The following is a 13,379-nucleotide window of genomic DNA, read 5'->3' as shown; positions in this document are numbered from 1 at the left end:
TGTAATAAATATGCATTTGACTGGTCAGAAGCATTGATAAACATTGTCAACAGGATTAGTCAAAGAAAATATAGAATGTTACCTCAACAGCACTGGTAAGCCCTCTGACTTTGGGCATTTGAGGATAGGGTTGCAAAACAAGGTCTTACCATAGAGGTAATATAAGGGACGCGGTAGGTGGTGGATCCTCTGGGCCTGTGTGGATGATGACGTGAGCCGTGCCAGGGAGCGGAGTCTAAGGTGCCACTGGTTTTCACGTGAGCCCGCCGCAAAGTGGGATGGTCTTGCTGCGGCAGGCAGCACCCAGGTCGCTACCCCTGGCACGACTCGTCCACACAGGTTGCTGGGATGTGGCGTGGCACAAAAGGAAACTGGCAAGACACGGTCAAGCTAGCAGTAGGTCAGGGCAGGCAGCACAGGTGCAGGGTCAGGTAACAGAACAAGGATCAAGAACACGAATAACAGGAACACAGGAACACCGAAGCTTTCACTAGGGCACAAGGCAACAAAGATCCGGACGGGAACAAAGGAAGGAGCTGATACTTAAAGACAGACACTTAATTAAATGAGTACTGGTCCTTTAAATACAAGAGCTCTGTCACGTGTGCCGGGGCTGTGAGAACAGGAAGACCAGGGAGGTGAGTGACGGCTGGGATTCGCATGCGGGCAATTCCTGCAATGTGAATCCCAGCTCCGCCGGCAGCAAGGACATGACAAGAGAGCGCTCAATGCCAGCATGTTTGGCCGGAGCACAGATGTTAAAGATAACTTTCAGGTTGGTAAGGTAATCTGTCTCCCTAGGTGCTGCAATGTTAGCAAACTGCAATCACAGAATATACTGTACATGGCATGGATGGTTAGCAGGTTTTAGAATTTAAAGAGACCATTTCCTACTCCCAGTTTTCTGTGAATGCCACTGGTTGAAAAATAGTAATCAAAGGATCAGCTGGCTCCCTTCAAAGTACCAGAGAATCCCCCAGTGGGCCCAGGCTTGGATACAATAATATTCTCCAAAAGTTTAGTAGAAGACATGCTCATTTGACATTGCCTATAAAACCAATCACTTCTATGGAAGCCTATTTAATAAGAGTTTGCTTCACTATTAGGCCCTATTAATGATATGTTCTGTGCAACAATACCAGCAAAGATTATAATGCAAATAAATACATTATAATGCAGTTTAAACAAACCTAGGAGAATCCAGCCACAGCCCAAGCCAAACAGGCAACAGACTGTTTAGCAGTTTCCCACTTCCTCTGGTCAGAGGGATCGGGAGACGGCAAAACATTCTCTTCTCTGTTTGGGTTTGGTTACAGCTGGAGTATTTTTTTTCCCTACCAGCAGGCTATTTTTACTTGAATATTAAAGGCTATGTTTTATATGGGGGAGTGCCAATGTATTTTCTTTTTGTTTTTTCTTGGTTGAAGAATGCTTTGGACTGTTTTCACATTTGAGCACCCCCAGTTGCGTTTTGTAGCCCCCCTGAAGTGTAGCATCCATTTACTATTAGAGGAGGTTGGGTTTGGTCTCTACAGTATATGCAGTGGTGCTATCTGCAAATTCTTCCGTGATTTTATTTCCAGTACCATCTTTGTTGCTTAAAGGGGTTATCTACTATAAGGTGATTTTAGTACATACCTGCCAGAACTGGGTATTTCCTGTTTGATTTTGTTCTCTAAACTACACATCCCATAGTTCCATGTTTGCAAGTATGTGGTCACTTTCCTCCCTTCCACACATCAGCTCCCCCCTCCCCCATTGAAACACAGTGTTTTCTAACCTGGAGGCCTACAACTGTTGCAAAATTGAAGCAGGACTGGCTCCCTCTGATCATATGACTTGTGATGTCAACTCTTGATGCACTGACACCTGGGAAATCCCAAGACATGAGTAACTATGCTGTTAAAAATAAATGTTGGGGCGATAATCACAAACAAATTGTAAGACCACCGTCGCACACAGGTACAAACAATATATTATGAACTACACTGTAGCATAGTCAAATAAAAAAAATATTTCCTTGAATACCCCTTTGAAGGAGATTAGTGTTGAGCGGCATAGGCCATATTTGAATTTGCGATATTTTGCGAATATATGGACGAATATTCGTCATATATTCGCTAAATTTGCGAATGCGAAAATTAGCATATGCGAAAGTTAACATATACAAAAATTAGCATAAGCGAAAATTTGAATATGCGGAAATTTGCATATGCAAATTTTTACATATGCGAAAATTCGCACGCCAGTCTCACACAGTAGTATTCGAGCCTTCTTTACACCCCACAGCTGGAAGTAGAGAGGGATGATCACTGTGATGTGTACTGTGAAAAAAAAATGAATATTCGTAATTATGAATATATAGTGCTATATTTGCGAATATTCGCGAATTCGCGAATATGCGATATTCGCGAATAAAATTTGCATTGTGAATATTCGCGAGCAAAACTAAAGGAGATATCCAGCCAAAAGTGGTAATAAAACAACTTAAATAGGTATATATGCACACATGACTTCATAAGGCATACCAGCTGATTTGTTTTAAAATCAGCCCCCCCATAGCCTCCATAAACAGCCTTTGAAAATTCTGCTGTGTCAGCAAAAATTTCACCCACTGGGCTTGTTTTCTGTGTGAGCTGCAGGGAGGGTCTGCTGTGAAAGTGAGCAGGTGGGGGGGGAGGGGGGGTGTTGCCCTCTAGCCAATCAGAGACACTGAAACACAGCAGACTGAAGCTGTGAGCTCTCTGAGCAGGATAGATGGGAGTGTGAAGTTGCTATTGCATTCCTTATCTTTCTAATGTACTTTGTAAAAATTGAGTTTTGTATGTTTTATTTGTGTTAAAAGAAGCGGCCAATAAGTGCCTCCCTACTTGACCAGACCACATTTCCCCCTAGCTCTTGTACAGACTTTGGATTCAGGACGCTGCATACTGAGTCCATACAAGGGACACCAGGGACTGGGAGTTATCATCTCCTCTGAAGCCTCCACATTAGGGAGGTGACACCAGGCTCCTTCATTATCGAATTCTCTATGTATCTTGGGCCGCCTGACGCTCTATGCATCCTGCATTAGGTGCTTTCTGGAAGTGTCTCTAATCTATTTACAATCCACCTGGATTCGTTCTGGCGCATTGTATCCTCTGGTCAGGGTATTTTTGGCCTAATATTTTGTATCATTGCATTTTGTGTGCTACACCAGTTATCAGCTCTTAGTCCATCATCCAACACACATGGGTCCTAGTATTATCAGTAACCCAGGGTTTGGCAAACAGTGATTTCTTGGGTGGCATATCTGTGATACGACGTTGGGCTATCTTATGTATACCTAATTACATTTGGAGTACTTACTTTGGGCAAGGAACGTACTCTTCATCTACTCATAGTACAATTAAGGATTCATATTTCTACCACTATGGCCTGAGTGGAATGATTTATCTATTTTCATTTATCTACTCATCATATACACGTATCATCGTGCGGTTATTATGCTTTTGTATCACGTGTGCTTCACTTGTTTCTTTATTACTTTTTGTATATAGTGTTTTATTGATTACTATCTATTGTGATATGTTGACTGCTCCCCTGAGCCCTGATGAACCCCTAACTACAAGTAAGGGTGAAACGCGTAGGTCATTAGGAGTAAGAGTATATACATATTAAGTCATTGCATTGTTTATTCTTAATGTATATGTGACTTCTACTATCCCTATTCCCTGTCCACACTTATTGTAGTGAGGGCAAGGGGTTAGACTAGGTAGAGTTGGTCAGGTCAGGTTTTTCACCTGTACCCTAAACCCCCTCCCTTGGTTTTGTGTTCATTATTTAGTGCTATATCTGATTTGATACCTTTCTGAGCACTGTATTGTGAGGCATTGTTTTTCTTATCATCTTTAATAATAAAAAATTATATATTTTAGCTTAATGTGTTTATCTGTGGCCTCATTGGTAGATTTCAGTTGAGTTATTATTCATGCTCGCCTGGCAGAAGTCCAAAGTCAGGAAATGCAGTCTGGAGTGCTGATGGGATGCGTGCAGCCTTAGCCAATCGTGGCTCATCTCACACTGAACTGCTCTGGGCTGTGTGTAAGAGAGTGAGGGAGGAGGTTCTCCCCTGTATGGCTTCAGATGATGTCACGCCTGTCTGTGAAACTAACTGAGCAGAAAATACAGAGCAATATCAAGGTAGAAAACTAAAATATAATAAAAATAAAGGCACGGGTGGTTTATCATGATGGAAGCAGTGAACTGGGATGATTATAAAACTTAACAAGATTATGACAGGTACTCTTTAATAAGTAAAGTAATGCTACATGCATGTAAAATCAAAAAGTAAGCATGTTGCAATTCCGAAAACAAAGGTAAGACCCCTTTCACACTGTCGTTGTGCCCCATTGGAAAAAGCCCTTTAGGCTCATTTTTTTTTTTTTTAAGCCTTTAACATCCGTTATCCGGACTGGGGCACAACGGGCAACAATGGGTCCAGACAGATCCCGTTTACTATTATGGGGCCCATCGGGGGCCATTGTTTTTTAATGGGAGCAGTGGGAGAAAAAGACTCTGCATGATGTCTTTTTTATTTCGCTATTATCCCGTTTCCCTGACTCCCGTTGCACTGCTGTGTCACAATGGCAGTGTGAAAGAAGCCTAATATTGGATTTTACTCATGCTGCTTTCAAAGAGTATTGATCATCAATTTTTTTTATATACTGTATTTTATAGCTTGTTCAATATAGATCAACTTTGTATGCTATAAAAAAAAAAAAAAGATTCCTTCTACGTCTATTTTGATTTTGAATCTGTGGCCACAAGGGGTCTCCCTAGGAGTCCCTGGTTCAGTGATTTTGAACTCACGCCGGCCTGGCGTTGAGTTCGAAATTGCAGGCTCAGTGCAGCTCCCCACCTGTCAATCAGGCAGGCGGGAGCGAGCGCTGTGCGTGTATCACTGCAGGGCACGGCAGCTTTGTCTTCCGACATTCCTTCTCTCTGTATGGCATGTGTAAAGCCAAACAGAGAGGAGGAGACACAGAAGCTGACGTCTCTCCCCTGTACTCAGCCTGTATGCGCACTCCCGAAAGGGAGCGCCGCATACAGGAAGAAGGGCGGAGGCAAGCCCCGGCCAGGCATCAGATGACGTTGCGCCTGCCAGGCCCTGCCCACTTACTCCGCTCGCACACAGCACCATATTGAGCTACCGAAGATGGAATAAAAAAGGTATTTATAGGGGGTATTGAATTTAAAAGGGATAGAGTTAGTTAGAGTCAGGGACAGATGGGGAGGGGGATTAGGGAAAGTGTTGTTGATGATAGGTACTCTTTAAGTGTCCACTGGGTGGTCCATACCTGTAAGGCAGTAGTATCAAACTGTGACCCTCCAGATGATGCAAAATTTCAACTACCAGCATGCCCGAACAGCCAACGGCTGTCCTGGCATGCTGGGAGTTGAAGTTTTGCAACATCCAGAGGGCCACAGTTTAAGACGACCACAGTAAGGTGTCCCAGCTTCTCTGCACTAAAAACTCCCTATCTCCCTCCTTCTCGATGGTTCTAGTGGTCTACTGAATGGGCACTACAATCATCCCTCAAGAGTAGATGTGTGAAAAGTTTGAATAATACCCAAGAAATTCTTGAGAAACAACATAAAACTACAGAAGAAGTAATTCATATTCCCATCATATTTCCAAAAAGAGATATACCGTACAAAACTGTAGCTGCAACAAGTCCTGCAATGACTATGACAAGGGTAAAGCAGCCTCGGCAGCTCTTCTGCATTCCAGCTTATGTACTATTTATGGTGTGTTTATTTATTCCCTTATCACATTAGCAAACCAGTGAAGGTATCAATTGTAATTAGTCACACTAATAGTTCCGTGAGACGCAGCAATGTAAGCACTCAAAATACCATGTCTTCAGCCAACTGATGTTTAATAGTCAACAAAAAAAGAAAATCGGAGAGTACACGAAAGTGATGATTTGATGTAAAATTAATTTAAAGGACATACAGACTTTTTTCCCGAGTGCGAAGGGAACATCTGTGTGTATTTGGGCAGGTAACGGCTGATTTTGGTGATCTCACAAAATATAGTGCCTCTCTCTTCAATTCTGTTTAGCATAGGCATTAGGAGTTTTATATCATATGTCATGAAGAAGTTAGAATGAGGTGCTTAAGGTGCAATAAACTCAGCCGGGTGTAATAAATAAAGGATCGTTAATACATCTATTATTCTGATCCCTGCAGTAATGAAAATTGAAGGAGATGAAAAGGTGGCGCAGCTGAAATGATAGGTGGGTTGTCAGGTAGGGATAAAAAGACCAGATTGTTTTATTTTAGGACAAAGGAAGGTTAAGACTCAATGTAATTAGTACTTAAAGGGGACACTCCAGGCTAAATTATATATTGTGTTATGGAAAGCACAGGGCTCCTTTCAAGAGGTTGTCTATCCTTTACGGTGGTGTCCAGGTCCCAGCTGATCTCAACTTCCTGGTCCTCCTTTGGACACAAAGAAATATTCACTCCCAATAACTGGGTCACCATTGCAGCCACTGATCGACTGTGTGGGCATTTCCTGTATGCCATGATGGGCAGCAGGAATTGGAGATAAGTGGAGCTAATGGGGGACTATTTGCACTCCTGAACTTAACCACTACATTACAAACTATACAGAATTGAGTAAATCTTAGAATGTTCCCCTTTAACTAACATGAATGTAGTACAACTTTAATAATGTGACATTATTGTGGCCACCATAGCACCAAAGTACAGTACATTACTGTCTGGACTATAAGATAATGTTCACACATAGTATTTAGCTCAGTATTGTTAATTAAACATGTGTCCGTTCTACTCCATGTCTCCACATGTCTTTAAATAGGCACATGTTGTAAAGCATGAAAAACCTATAGGTTTTGCAATTGCTTTAATTAGAAAATATTTTATACTGAAAAAGCCAGTCAAACAACCTCTCCCCCCCCCCCCCGCCTGCTTGGTCACATACTAGTCCTGCTGTGTCCATGCGTCATGGACACACTTCCTTGATTGACAGCTGCGAGCACAGGGTTCACAGCTGGAGGAAAAATCCTCCCACTGTCAGCTTGTGTCCCGCTACTGTCAGTGAGGACAAGCTGGGAGTTGTAGTTTTGCTAATGCTAGGGGAGTTGTGAGCAGACAGCATACTGAGGGAGGGGGCGGAGACCTGCACAGTGAGGCCACGCCCCTCCCTTTGAGAGGAATTCAGACTAGTGAACTAAATTTTAACAAAAGTGTAATAAAAAATAAATAAAGGTACTGGACACATGGTCAGAATTAGGTTCTGAGTGATATATTAAAAAAATGTTTTGTTGGACCTGATGGGTATGCTTTAATGAGGACCTATGGTGCTGTAAAAAAAAAAAAAGACTTAGTGTTACCTTTAAATGGCTTAGGAGGGGATGTAATATACTGTAGCCCCTCTGACAAGCTCGGGAATCTGTCAGAGCGGCAGGGACATAATTATACTTTATGCTGTGTTAGCCGTGTTTACAGTGATGGGGCATGCCTTGGGCTGTCTGGGAGTGATGAGGGTTGTAGTTAAAAAAACAGCTGGAGGGTCGCTGTTGCTAAACTACAACCCTCATCATTCCCAGACAGCGAAAGGCATTGTCTTGTAAGGAGCCTGGGCAGCAGGGAGAAGGCGGGGCCCGAGCTCCTTACATGACAGTGCGCTCAGCTTATCACCGGCCGAGGCGGGAAATCACTGCGGCCGGCAAAATGTTGACTTCTGTGTGATGTTTACTGTATACATTATACAGCCACAGGTTTCTTAGATCTGGCCTAGTAGACAATGCAGTTACTATATATTTTGCTAGTTCTTTTTTTTATAGTATACTTGTTTTATATCTGTTTGGAAAATTCAGAGAACAAAATTCGGTAAGTGGGTTTAAAAGTAAGTCTTAAAGTTTTGAGAAGATTAGTACATTTCTGAATTTCTTCTATGCTGGATAAAAAATAAATAAAGAAAATAACTGTACATGATAGAATTATGTCCAAAAACTCACGACAGGGATCAATTTTGCTTGCATGGAAATAATATTTTGCAACAATTCAACAGGTGAGCCAAGGGAAAGAGTTGTAAGTAATGTATCCATGCTGACTCTTAGTGTATTTAAAGCCCATTATTGTTACCTTAATGAACATACATAGCTTAAATGTTACCACTGCAGTGAAGATTCTGAGAAAACCCATAATAGAAAGTATTAAATATTTTCTAGACATATTATGCCATAATGTTGATAGCACTTCCTCTAATATAAAGCACAGTTGGGCTTAATTAGAAAGTGATTGGATATCTATCAAAGACTTGCATTAGGCATCTGGATGCCATGAACATTAAAGAGAATACGTAGTTACAATTAAATCATTTTTGAATTCAATATATTTCATATCTACTGCTTTCATAATCCAGATAGAATCTGAATGTCCATAATTTACATCTTTGGGTGCTAATTCATTATTTCATGGGATGATCTATAAAAAAAATGTAAAATGATAAAATTCAGTGTCATAGTTTTTGACATTTGATGGTAATATTGTGTTGAGCAGGACTTCAGAGAAAGGGGATGGCTACCACTGACGCAGTCTTTCACACAGGGGGTTCATGATTTTGTGCTTACTGCCAAGATGGACTAGTACAGAAAGGAGTGTCCGGAAGGATCTTCACTCACTTTATCCTTTGGTTGCTATGGGGCCTGATGTCTCTTTGGCACTTGACCCTAAAGCTGACTTAAGGGGTACACCAGTGGAATTTTTTTTTAAATTAACTGGTGCCAAAAAGTTAAACAGATTTGTAAATTAAAGGAATATGGATACCGCTCTCACCAGCGCTGGACACCTCTCACACCTGTGCTGCCGACTGCCGGCACCGCCGCCGGCAACTCCTTATGCTAGAAAAGAACTCCGTCCGGCACCAAAGTATGGAGTAAAAAGGCTTGTCTTTATTTATTCCACTGCAGGATACATACAGATCAAGATGTCTTGATCTGTATGTATCCTGCAGTGGAATAAATAAAGACAAGCCTTCTTACCCCATACTTTGGTGCCGGATGGAGTTCTTTTCTAGATTTGTAAATTACTTCTATTAAAAAATATTAATCCTTCCAGTACTTATTAGCTGCTGTATACTAAAGAGGAAATTATTTTCTTTTTGGATTTCTTTTCTGCCTGTCCACAGTGCTCTCTGTTGACACCTCTTCCCATTTTAGGAACTGTTCAGAGCGGCATATGTTTGCTATGGGGATTTTCTCCTGCTCTGGACAGTTCCTGACATGGACAGAGGTTTCAGCAGAGAGCACTGTGGTCAGACAGGAAATAAATCCAAAAAGAAAATAATTTCCTCTGCAGTATTCAGCAGCTAATAAGTACTGGAAGGATTAAGATTTTGAATAGAAGTAATTTACAAATCTGTTTGACTTTCTGGCACCATTTGATTAAAAAAAAAAAGTTTTCCACCAGAGTACCGCTTTAAACTTGACTGACGAGCTTGTCGGTGGGATCTATGTGCAGGCAGACAGCCACTCAGGAAAGGTAGAAGAAGGGAGATATATTGAACCTGTCCCTATTCGAGGTATAGGGCAGGAATACTACAGAGAGGCTTCACATTCTTCTCTCACTAACTCTACTGACTAACTCTCTAACTCCTCCCCATCAAGACAGACCTGGGTGGAGCAGGGCAGGAGGCCCTGATTGACCCATGTGATTCCCCATGCATCTTCCATCAAAGACACAGTTAACTTTTTACATGACAGAAAAATGTAAATACATTTTACAATTGAATTATAAAAATGGAATGCTGGAGAGGCTCATGTTAGACTAGTGACCTAAAGACCGGAGCTACCCAAATAGCACCTATACCCACGCTGTCGAAAATGTTAAAATTGTAAAACATTTTACAATTGAAAAATACCAGTGTGCCTCCAGCTGTTGCAAAAAGACAACTTCTAGCATGCATACTTGGCTAGAATATTTTCTCTTATGTTTTTTTTTTTTTGTATTATGAAAGGGTTTTCTGCTGTTTACTATCCTTTTTGTACCACCCCCCCCCCCCCATCTTACAATAGTTTTAGAAACCCCAATGTTGAAAAAAAAAAATTTTTATCGACTTGTGCTAGAAAGTTAAACAGATTTGTAAATTACTTCTATAAAAAAATCTTAATCCTTCCAGTACTTATCGTTCTTTTCTTTTTGAATTTATTTTCTGTCTGACCACAGTGCTCTCTGCTAACACCTCTGTCCATTGTCCATTTTAGGAACTGTCCAGATCAGCATATGTTTTCTATGGGGATTTTCTCCTACTCTGTACAGTTCCTCAAATGGACAGAGATGTCAGCAGAGAGCTCTGTGGTCATGATGTCAGCAGAGAGCTCTGTGTTCCAAAAAGAAAAGAATTTCCTCTGTAGTATTCAGCAGCTAATAAGTACTGGAAGATTAAGATTTTTTAATAGAAATAATTTACAAATTCTTTTTAACTTTCTGGCACCTGTTGATAAAAAAAAAAGTTTAACACCGGAGTACCCCTTTAAAGGGGTCTCTTTTTACTTCAATTACTACTCTGTAATGCATTGTTTCCCAACCAGTGTGCCTCCCGCTGTTGCAAAATGACAAATTCCAGCATGCCCGGACAGCCTTTGGCTGTCCGGGCATGCTGGAAGTTGTCGTTTTGCAACAGCGGGAGGCACACTAGTTGGGAAACACTGTCGTAATGCTTCCTTTGTTCTGTGGAGGCGCTGCAGGGAAATTGAACACTTACTACTTAGCTTAAAGGGGTACTCCAGTGAAAACCTTTTGTCTTTTAAATCAACTGGTGCCAGAAAGTTAAACAGATTTGTAAATTACTTCTATTAAAAAATCTTAATCCTTCCTGTACTTATTAGCTGCTGAATACTACAGAGGAAATTCTTTTCTTTTTGGAATTCTCTCTGATGACATCACGAGCACAGTGCTCTTTGCGGACGTCATTATAATAATAACTCTTTATTTATTGCTGTCCTTAGTGGGATTTGAACCCAATGCCTCAGCACTGCAAGGCAGCAGTGCTAACCACTGAGCCACCATGCTGCCCTAAGCATACATCTGCTTTGCACAGTTGCTAAAATGGACAGAGATGTCAGCAGAGAGCACTGTGCTCGTGATGTCATCAGTGTTCCAAAAAGAAAGGAATTTCCTCTGTAGCATTCAGCAGCTAATAAGTACTGGAAGGATTAAGATTTTTTTTAATAGAAGTAATTTACAAATATGTTTAACTTTCTGGCACCAGTTGATTTAAAAGAAAAAAGGTTTTCACCAGAGTACCCCCTTAACATTGGCGTTCCAAAAATGATTGTAAGACGGGGGTGTTACAAAAAGGGAGAGTAAACAGCAGAAAACCTTTTCATAATACAAAATAAACCATAAGAAACAATATTTTAGCTAAAGAAAATAAAGAAAATCATAATTTACCCCAATTCCTGTCCATTTGGCTTGATATTATAAGTATTGTCTTTTATGATTTGCTCTTCATTTTTTTTTTCTTTTTTTTTTTCTTATAGATCTAGGCAAACAGCGGATATTTTTAGTCTGTCTATTTTTTTTATTTTTTTTTGTGCAAGATCAGCTCAGCCTTCTTGCCCTTCATACTAGATTAGCCTGTATCAGTCTTGCAATCCGCAGCACATCATAACTAAGACCATCTCTCAAGAAATTGTGCACAGTGGAGGTGAGGCTTTTTTTTTGTAATAGAGGAGACATATAATAGTGGTTAAAAAAAATCCTCATTCACGGCTCTGCGTAGTGAATGCCTTTACATACTGCAGTACAGACCAAGTTTATGATCGCTGCTTTCTCTAATTTAAAAGCCGTCTTATCGCTCAGCCTCATCTAAATACAGACATTAAAAGATATCTCTGCTGTTCCTTTATCTCCAGATTTAAAAAGTAAAGTACAATAAGAAGTGTTTTTATGTCTTTTTCCAATTAAAAAGCATTGAGGTTTTTTTTTTTCCCTCCGCATTTAATCTTTAGGCGCTTTATTAAACAGATACAATCATACAGAACTATATGTTTAATTGTTTCTTAAAAAAAAAAAAAAATCCGGAAAAAAAAGTGTTTTCATTTAAATAAAGCAGTCGGTTCTCTCCCATCTGCTTCATTCTTCAGAGGAATAACCAAGATTACTGCCAGTATCCTCCAAATGATCTTTAGCGTTTTTCTAAACCAATGTATAGATAGATATTAGTCGACCGCCGAGATTAATATGTCATGATGGGTTGAGAAGTCACACATCACTAATTCAGACCAAATTATGTCTAAACGTAATGCCAATTTCCTCGAAAGTGCCACCATTATAAATCGCATGTAGTACCTCCTGCCTCTGCTTTGTCTTCACGGAGAAATCACGGCAAGAACTTTCCTGGCAGATTCATGCCATTGTATCCAGAATATTTGCATAAGACTATACAAATTCACTGGAAAAGCCATGTTTAGAATAGATGGTTGCATTAACCCCTTAATGACCAAGCCCATTTTCACCTTAAGGACCAGGCCAATTTTATTTTTGTGTTTTCGTTTTTTCCTCCTCGCCTTCTAAAATCCATAACTCTTTTCTATTTCCATCTACAGACCCCTATAAGGGCTTGTTTTTTGCGTGACAAATTGTACTTTGTAATAAAACCTCAAATTTTACCATAAAATGTACGGCGAACCCAAAAAAAAAATTTAGGGAGGAAATTTAAATGAAAACCAAAATGTTGCACATTTTGGAGGGGGTCGTTTTCACACTGTACAATTAATGGTAAAAATGACATGTGTGGGTCAATACGATTAAAATGATACCCATGGCTAGATACTTTTTGTACCGCTGAAAAAAAAATCTAAAACTTTTTGTACAAAATCAGTCATCTAAAATCGCCCTATTTTGACTATGTATAACTTTTTCATTTTTCCGTATATAGGGCGGTATGAGGACTCATTTTTTACGCTGTCATCTTTACTTTTTTTTAGATACCACATTTGCATATATAAACCTTTTAGATAATTTTTTATACATTTTTTTTTAATAAAATGTGACAAAAAAGCTGCATTTTGGGACTTTTTTTATTTTTTACGTTTACGCACTGCTCAGTATTATCGTGATTTTTTGCTCTGGTCTGCTCGATCTCAGACCCGAGCAGAAGACCCTGGGTGACGGCCGGAGCCAGGTTAGGGGACCTCCAGCCACCATTACAGATGATCGGATCGACGCGGCAGCGCTGCGGGCGATCTGATCATCCAATCAAAGTACCGCAATGCCGCATATGCCGTGCTCTGTATTGATCATGGCATCTGAGGGGTTAATGGCGGACATCCGCACGATCGCGGCCATTATGGGCCATTACG

Source organism: Hyla sarda, chromosome 1 (assembly GCF_029499605.1).
Source record: "Hyla sarda isolate aHylSar1 chromosome 1, aHylSar1.hap1, whole genome shotgun sequence".
In the NCBI taxonomy this organism is placed as follows: Eukaryota; Metazoa; Chordata; class Amphibia; order Anura; family Hylidae; genus Hyla; species Hyla sarda.
This window is presented reverse-complemented; position numbering follows the sequence as displayed.